Source organism: Cnephaeus nilssonii, assembly GCF_951640355.1.
Source record: "Cnephaeus nilssonii genome assembly, chromosome: 6".
Taxonomy (NCBI): Eukaryota; Metazoa; Chordata; class Mammalia; order Chiroptera; family Vespertilionidae; genus Cnephaeus; species Cnephaeus nilssonii.
The window spans coordinates 38,095,692-38,104,962 of NC_137077.1; the positions used below are offsets into that span (position 1 = coordinate 38,095,692).

The 9,271-nt window shown below is 44.6% G+C and overlaps 1 pseudogene across 1 annotated transcript; it reads right to left on the reverse strand.

Moving 5' to 3' along the window:
• Positions 1 to 5,755: 5,755 nt before the first annotated feature.
• On the reverse strand, positions 5,756 to 8,897 carry LOC307101543 (annotated as a pseudogene). Its single transcript, XR_013815257.1, has 3 exons — positions 8,654 to 8,897; positions 7,131 to 7,290; positions 5,756 to 6,628 (listed from the first exon to the last, which is right to left on the reverse strand). The product of XR_013815257.1 is annotated as an uncharacterized misc_RNA (transcript).
• Positions 8,898 to 9,271: the final 374 nt, after the last annotated feature.

Consider the following 9,271-nt stretch of genomic DNA (forward strand, 5'->3'; position numbering starts at 1 on the left):
TCCAAACCATTCTTTACAGGACCTTTCCACTGTTTGTTGTTGTTGCTAATCCTCACTCAAGGATATTTTTTTCCCATTGAATTTTAGAGAGAGTGGAAGGAAGGGGGAGAGACACACAGAGAGAAATATTGATGTGAGACACATCAATTGGTTGCCTCCAGCACGTGCCCCTGACCTTGGCTGCGGATCAAACCTGCAACCAAGGTACCTGCCCTTGACTGGTCTCGAACCTGAGACCCTTACGTCTGCGGCCAACGCTCTATCCACTGAGCAAAACCGGCTAGGGCCCTTTCCAATTTTTAGTATTATAAAGTAATTTGGCAACATGAAATATTTTAAAAATTAGCTTCTTTGCATGTATAATTATTAGTGAAGTGAACTTTCATTGCTAAATAGTAACTTCAATAGGATGCTTAGATATTTATTCAACAGGCTATGTAACATCCCAAATGCTGAAGAAAATAAGCAGGGTGTATTCTCTCTCCTGTATTGTTATTCAAAATATCCTTGAATTTGTGATCATAACCTGTTTATCTGCAGCCTTATTTCACACCACTTTGGTCAGGGACATATTTCAGTATGTGTAGCAGGAAATTCTCCTGAACACACAGCAGATGGCGCTTTTTGTTTAGTACCTGACACAGGAAGATTTGAACATTTTACAGAGGCATCTTTCATTCCTGAGGTTTCTGGTTAATATGACTGGTAACTTATCTGTGGCTGTTATAAGAATGTTAACAATTTTATACCAGAAAGTATGACTTCATATTGTGGTTTAATGACTTAATCACTTCAGGAAAACATACTTCTCCGTATGGAAACATGTACCTGTTTCAACATTATGTGGTGGACATGTGCCCCATGGAGAAGAACTCTGTGGAAAACGGAAAATGTGCATCTGAGACTAGCATTCATTATAAGGTCCTTAAAAATAGACTGAAATTCGACTTGGTCTCTCATGAAGTGTGGTTATTTCATGAACAAGTAGCGAAGCCTGGTACAGAAGTTGGTATCAGGGCAGGTTCCAAGAGACTGGACAGTGGCTCCGTGACAGCAACCATTATTTTCCTTGTATGATTTGTCTTTGTGTAATAGGGAAAATGACAGGAGCAATAGAAGACGGTGGATTTTTAAACCTTTGGAATTGTATACATGGCTTACATTTTATGGGACTGGACCCATGAATTGAGTTTTTGGGGTAAGGAAAGGTGTACAAGTTGATTCTTACTGTTTTTTTTTTTAATCTGAAAAAGTGAGTAGTGTTAAAAAGTTATTTTAGAAATACAGTTTATCTCAACTGTGATAACTTGAAGTTAGCTGGCTTTGCATTAGAGGCATGTCTATTTTGCCATTACCTTATGTCTAATAAAATGTCACATAAGTATTCGATTTGATGAAGGATCCCTGGTTTACATGGTTTGGTTTTTTAAATGCAATCAATTATACATATACAGACATACTTTGGCTATATTACGGGTTCAGTTCCAGACCACTTCAATAAAGTGAGTTTCACAATAAAGCAAATCACACACATTTTTTGGTTTCCCAGTGCATATAAAAGTTATGTTCACCCTATACTATAGTCTCTAAAAAACAATGTATATCCTTGAATTTAAGAATACTTTATTGCTAAAAACTCTAACCATTATCTGAGCCTTCAGTGAGCTGTAATGTTTTCACTGGTGGAGGGTCTTCCCTTCAGTGTGCAGAAAACACAACATCCGTGAAGCGCAATAAAACGAGGTCTGTCTGCAAGCATTCAAAAGGCACAAAAAGATAAATATTAATAGCGTTTTAACTAGACTCTCACAGCTTATGCCCCGCAGGTTAAAGGTAGGCAGTCCCGCTTCATTTTGGAGCATTTATCTGTAGCATGTTACATGTTCAAATCACAGCAGAGGTCTGGCTGGCCTGAAATGTGAGTTGTATGAAGGTCACAGCCAAAGGACAGCAAACGGAATCTGAGGAATTCCGATCATTGTAATCAGTATAAAATATTATTCCTGGGAGAGGGGGGTCCTAATATATGGTGTCAGGAGAAGATTTGGCTTTGGGTGGTGGGCACACGGTGCAGTATATAGATCTTGTAACAGAAACCCACACCTGAAACATATACATTCATGTTGACCAATGTCACCCCAATAAATTTAGTAAAAAAATCATTCCCACTCGTGCTTTCTCTTCTCTTGGAGACTGGCGGTGTAGGTTTCTTCTGGAAGATAAGTGAGGACATAGGGTGCAAAAGGAAATGGATCAGAACGGAGAATGAAATTGCAACTCATTTCAGAGATTTAGGGATAGCCTTGCTTGCAGTTGAAGTATTTCCCTGATAGTCCTATTTCCTACTACTTGAGAACATTTCTAAAAGCTGCTTTCAATCCTTTGTTGTTTGTGTATAATTCATAAATCAGCCTGCCTCATAATTTCATCCTCTGTCATGGGTTGCCTGTTGCCATTATTCTTGAAACTCACACCATAAATCCTAAAGAATCCTGCCACCCTGCCCACCCTTACCTGCAAGTCAATTGCTTCCCTTTCATTCCAAATGAATTCCTTCTAGGAAGTTTCCTCTGCATTAGGTGGGATGAGAAAAAGGCTCTTACTATCCAGGTTCATCCTACTCCCAAAATGTGTTAGGATGTGAGATCAATAATGCTTATCATCCTTACAAGAAAGAAAATGCCATTATATTAGATTAAAAGTGTAATTTTGTATAAGTAAAGTGCCTTAAAACCAAGTCTACGTCCTTTTATTAAAGTGGCTCTAATGCTTTTCAGGCTGGTGATCAAATTAACACCCAAACAATTTTTAGAAGAGATCACTTTCTTTACTCTCTTTTAAGCTGTTTGTTATAGGAGGGTATTGACCAAAGGGTGTGTGTGTGTGTGTGTGTGTGTGTGTGTGTGTGTGTGTGTGTAGAGATGGGTTACTAAATGTGTATCTCCTTTCTGTATTGCAGTTTAGAGGAATAAACAACTGTTCTTACTTTCGTTTAAGCTGGTTTTGTGGCCAGTGGAATAACCTGTAGGGCCCACAGTTGACTTAATTATATGCACCAGGTCACGTACTCATGTAGCTGAATAGTTGAGATATTTATGACACTGCTTTTCTCTCCTTCATCTTTCCCTTTCCAGCCCATCCATTTAACTGATAGTAAGTTCTGTGTGTCAGTGCCTGGGGGAAGTCAGGGAGGAATGCAGAGTAGGCCTGGGATTTTTTGTGCCATTTATTTCCCAAGGTCAGAAACCTTTGGGACAGGATCAAGTTTGAGGAAATAAGCTTGGAGAAGCAGAAGAGAAAGGGACAGGATGGCCCTTCTAAAGAGAACCCCCAAGCTGGGCAAGAGAGCCTGGGCTGTTGGCCCCACCTGCAAGAGGAGCTGTGCATTGCTCCCTGGCCTCAAAGAAATGGTCTCCTGGGACCCTTCAGGCCTGGGGTTCCTGGTCTTACCAAAGGTTCCTCTGCTCCATTCGAGGCAGGGGAATGCCTGAGTGCCATCTGGAGAGGCCTTGGCCAGTAAGGATGGCTAGAGTGATCAGATTAGGTTGGAGATCAGAGATATTATTTCCTGGGCATCATGTAAGATGATCACATTTTAGTTAAAATTTTGGGAGGAAGGAGCTCAGTGATGATGGAAGCAGTCTTCTACCATTCTAGTGGGTTAAGGACTCAGAAGTTTGCTCACTCATTGAACAAATATTTAAGTATTCGATGAGTCAGACACTGGTCTAATAGCTTCGGACACATTCATGAACCAAAGAAAGATGCCTGACCTCATGGAGATGGAATTGTTCTGTGAAGTTATATTTTTTCTTAGCAACTTTCTCTTTCTGACCCAGAGTCCTGTTCTACCCCCAAGCCTTGGAGCAGAGACAGGGAATGACTCAAAGGCAACTGCTGAGGCACCTGCAGGTTTGGATGGGGCTGTGGGAGAGAAACATTGTGGAGGATAGGAGACCCCTTACTGAATAGTTGTGGTGAGACACAGAATTAAAGGGATCCCAGAGTTAAAGGGATCGAGTTCAAACAGTTCTTTCCCTTTCAATCAGCAATTGTATCTTCCCTTCACAATTGCTGCGATGAATTTTTTTCTCTCAAGTAACTAAATGTTTTTCTTCAAGTAACCCTTCTTTTGCTCTGAGTTTGGTGAGAGCTGGCGTGGCCCACACCAACATTTGTTTCAGACTCTTGGCTAGGGTCATGCTTCAGGGGTGACTGGCAAGCCACAGGAGCTGCTTATCTGTTTGCTAATGTGATGCCAAAGGCAGGTTTGTCTCTTAGAAACAGAATCGTGGAGACACCAGTAGTGATTGTATTTTGAAAAGCGAAGTTCAAAAGTTATAACGTCTTGAGATAATTTGGGAATTTTTCTATTTCTCAAGTTGCCTTAGTAATTTCCTCATCTCTCTGACATACTGTCCAAGCAAATCAATCAACTTATCACTGTCTTTCCATCAAGGCCAAGTGAATGTATAACTCCACTGGAGAAGAAGTAAAACAATAAGCGATTAGTCTAAGTTTTGCAGAGCATTTCCATTGTGATTCCACCTATTTTTGTCTTTTTCTCCTCAGTGTCTTTAACACAGGCTTTATGTGCTTCTATTGTAAACTGTGTGCTCAGTTATCTAATGAGAAACAAGCCTGGAAATCTCTGTAACTGCTCTTCTATTTATATATATAAAAGCCTAAGTGACCAACCGTACTTACATATGACCCGCTGGTACATAAGACGCACACTGGCAATTTAAAAATAAACGTTGACTGGCGCATTCGCGATACATATAAAGCTCTCACTGGCACCAATCGCACGCATGTGTTTTGATCTGTCATTGTCGATCATGAATTTGGTTGTTTTTGTTGACATTCTGAAGCTGAAAGAAAGTGGAGGTTATTCTGATTCCAAGAATTGATTTGTCACCTTCTGACACTGGCCTCCCATTTAAATTTATTTGAAGACAGTTTCCTGTGATGCCAGCATTTGCAATGACTATTAATAAATCACAAGGATAAACTCTAGACAGAGTAGGAATATTCCTATCCAAACCCGTTTTTAGACATGGTCAGTTATATGTTGCTTTCTCTTGAGTTCAAAAAGCGTGTGACTTTAAAGTTGTAAATACTTCATCACAAGGAAAATTAGTCAAGCACTCTGAAAGTGTTTTTACTCTTAATGTGGTATACAGGGAGATATTAGAATAAGTTTAATCAATTTATCAGTCATTGTTTTTATCAGTGTTGTTTTTATATCATGTTTTTGTTGTTTTTATATCATGTCATTGTTATATCATGTTATTGTTTATTAATCAATTTATATATTATTTTCATATACATTTTACTAATTTTTTTTTCATCTCTAACAGTTATGTTGTAGAGCAGTGATGGCGAACCTATGACACGTGTGTCAGCACTGACATGCATAGCCATTTCTGATGACACGCGGCCGCTGAGGTGGCCGCATGCCGAGGATGAAACATTTGCGAAATAATGTTTTTTTTTCCTCAAAGTGACACACTACCCGAGTTATGCTCAGTTTTTTGGCGAAGTTTGACACACCAAGCTCAAAAGGTTGCCCATCACTGCTGTAGGGTATCTGGCCACTCTCTTGGGACCTCCCTATTTTACAACAAAATAAAGGACAACAGGAGAGATAAGGGTAAAATAGTGAAATATTTATTGAAAAAACCAGCAAGACTGACACAATATGGGGTCAGTAGGGAACATGAGTAATTATTGGAGGACCCCAATTCTAATTCATAGCACCCCCGCTGTCTAAGTGCTCATAGGCCATTTCTGCACCAGAGGAGACCCCTTCCTTTCCTTCTGGGTCAGCAGGGACCCGGTGCCTCCGGGGCGCTCCTTGGCATGTCCTTTGGTGGCGTTGGAACGTCCCCAGTTGGCTCCTTGGCATGTCCTTTGGTGGCGTTGGAACGTCCCCAGTTGGCGGAAGGCCCCGTCACACTGGGGACACCGGTAGGACCTCAGGCCCGAGTGGGTGCGCATGTGGACGTTGAGGTTCCCTTGGTGGCTGAAGCTCTTGGGGCAGACGTCGCACTGGTACGGCCTCTCCTGGCTGTGGACCCACTCGTGGCCACGCAGAGTGGAGGCGTGGGTGAACCTCTCCTTGCAGACGGTACGGCTTCCGGCCCGTGCGGATCCGATGGTGGACCTTCCGGTCTGAGGCCTGAATGAATCTCTTGGGACAGTAACGGCATTGGAAGGGTCTCTCTCCTGTGTGTCCTCCGGTGAAGGTCTAACTGAGATTTATAACTGAACCTTTTGCTGCAGTCCTGACACTCGTACGGGATCTGTCTCCTGGATTCTTTGCCAACAGGGTGACCAGTTGGCTCCACGGTGTTTGATGCACCGACTGAATTGGACCCGTGCTGTCCTGTGACTTGTCCTTGGTCCAATGGCACGGCTGCTTCTTGATGCTCCTCTTGGGAGGTGGTACTGTTCCCCCTTTTTCTCTTGGGGACACCGCTTGGATTCCAAGAACCTCTTCTCTTCAGACACTGAGTCAAGGCCTGTGTCTCTGGAACGTGGGTGGGAGGTACGTTAGCAGCATCCACATGTTCAAGGCCAATTCCTTCTTGGGGGTTCTGCTCCCCCTCTGTCCTCACCGATTCTCCTGAAAGAAAGGGTTCAACACACAACATTAATAAAAGCAGTTTCAGCTCAGCTGAGGGATTGAGCACCCACCCAGGAACCAAGAGGTCGCCAGCTCCACTCCCTGTCAGGGCACATGCCGGATTGTGGGTCTCCATCTCCGGTGGGTGCCATGCAGGAGGCAGCCAATCCATGATTTCCTCTCTCTTCGATGTTTCTCTCTCTCTCTGTCTCCTCTGCACTCTCTCTAACAATCAATTAAAGCATATATATATATATATATAGAGAGAGAGCACTTTTAACACTACCAAAAGCCTCTGAACCAAAGCCCATGTTGGTTGAGAACATTCCCATCAACCAACAAACGGAGAGACTAGACCTTAGGACACCAGGGAGTCCGTGGTGGAGAAGGCTTGGCATTGAGAGCCAACTGTCCCCAAAAGAGGACCACGATGCATGCCCACCCAGATCCCCAGCACAGGGAGCATCAATAACTGCTCTAAAAGCCCAGTTTCCATACTCACCAGGACTGCTGGGAAGCGGAGGCTCTGGAGATGTGAGAACTGCTGCCTCTTCCCCATCTTCCATCACATCCTTCTCCAACTCCTCCACCTTCACCATGGGCCTCACACCCTGTGGGTCACTTGTCTTGAGAATCGTCTCTGGCAGGAGGACTCTCTGCCCCTGACAGTGGGCAAACAAGGGTGGTTATATGTGTCGGAAACCAGGGGTGGGAAGCTCTGTCCCTCCTTCCCCCATCCCATGGTTGGCAAACTGAGGCTCACGAGCCACATGCGGCTCTTTGGCTCTTGAGTTTGTAGCAAAGGCCAGCTTAGGAGTACCCTCATTAAGTTAATAACAATGTACCTACCTATATAGTTTAAGTTTAAAATTTTGGCTCTCAAAGAAATTTCAATCGTTGTACTGTTAATATTTGGCTCTGTTGACTAATGAGTTTGCCAACCACTGCCCAATCCGGTCCATCTCCCTGACCTGAGACCCCAACTTACCTAACACCACAGTTTTGGGGCTCTGTCTAGACCTCCTTGGTGCCAAACCCATCACCCCCAACTCCCAAGTCTGTTGTTATGTACACCCATCACACCTTTACGTCAAGCCCATACATTGTACTCCTTACTCTTTTTGTTGTTGTTCATCCTCACCCTAGGATATTTTTTCTTTTTTTTTTTTTTTTAATATATTTTATTGATTTTTTTACAGAGAGGAAGAGAGAGGGATAGAGTTAGAAACATTGATGAGAGAGAAACATCCATCAGCTGCCTCTTGTACACCCCCTACGGGGGATGTGCCCGCAACCAAGGTACATGCCCTTGACCGGAATCGAACCTGGGACCCTTGAGTCCGCAGGCCGACGCTCTATCCACTGAGCCAAACCGGTTTCGGCCCCAGGATATTTTTTCCATTGATTTATAGAGAGCAAGGAAGAGAGGTGAACAGAGAGAGTGATGCAGGGAGGATGAGGAGAGAGAGAGAGAGAGAGAGAGAGAGAGAGAGAGAGAGAGAGAGAGAAACATCAGTGTGACAGACCGTGAGAGACACTTGACTGGTTGACTCCTGCACATCCCCAAACTGGACAGGGAATGGATCCTGCAACCCAGGTATGTGCCCTTGACTGGGAAACCTACAATCCTGGGTCTGATGCTGGAACCACTGAAAACACTGGCCAGGGCAAGAGTGTTTAATCTTCATTCTCTAGGCGTACCTCCCCTGGGCTATTCAACTGCTGGCTGCCTCCATTTGTGGAAGCAAAGAGATTCTGGACCCGGCTCTCCCCACTCCTCACCCTGATAACGCCTAGAGGAACATTAGATTTCTACTGGCCTGTGGACCAAGGACAGATGTCAGTGACTCTTTATGGTCCACATTGGTTCAGAAATGCCCGTGGATTGAATGCTTCCCCTGCATGCATTCAGGGGTCCCCTTCTAGCCTGTGTCAGAATTCCCAAATGCTGTAGCAGCTACGGGCACCGCGGCCCCTTGAACCGGCTCCCACCTGCCCCCACAGATCAGGGTGTCACACACTCACCTGTCCCCACACCTTGTCACTGGGTCCTGGCTGGTTCCCCGGCTCTCCGAGGACCTCCGGGCTGTTCTCAGGATGTGCCCCCGCCTTACTTATGGGGAATGGGGACTTCACGGACAAGTCCATCCTGAGGTCTGTGTCCCCGGCTTCTTCGTTGGAATTCTCCTGAAGATACTCCTGCCCATGGAAGGTGACCACCGTCTGCGGGGAGGAAATGAAACAGGATGAGATCCGGGAGTCACCCTCCTCCTTGCGTGTGTGCTCCCCACACTCACACTTTCAGTGGAACCACACAGGGATGTTTCCCTCTCTCTCCCTTCCCCATTCTCTCTCTAAAAAAGGAATTCTTTCAATCAATCAATAAAATGGCAACCTCCCACATGGTGGCAACCAAACATGTCTCCCAACATTGCCACGGGCTCCCTGGAGAGCACGGCGCCATCCCTGCACCTGGTCTGTGCCTCAGTTTCCTCACCCATGAGGCAGCACCAACAAGTCTACCTCCTGGGGTTATTGTGAGGTCATTGGGAAAGCGAGCCTCAGGAAGGGAGAACAAATGTCGGAAGATGTCCCTCTAAGGAATGCTCATGTGTCTGGGCGCCGTGGCTCAGTGGTTGGTAT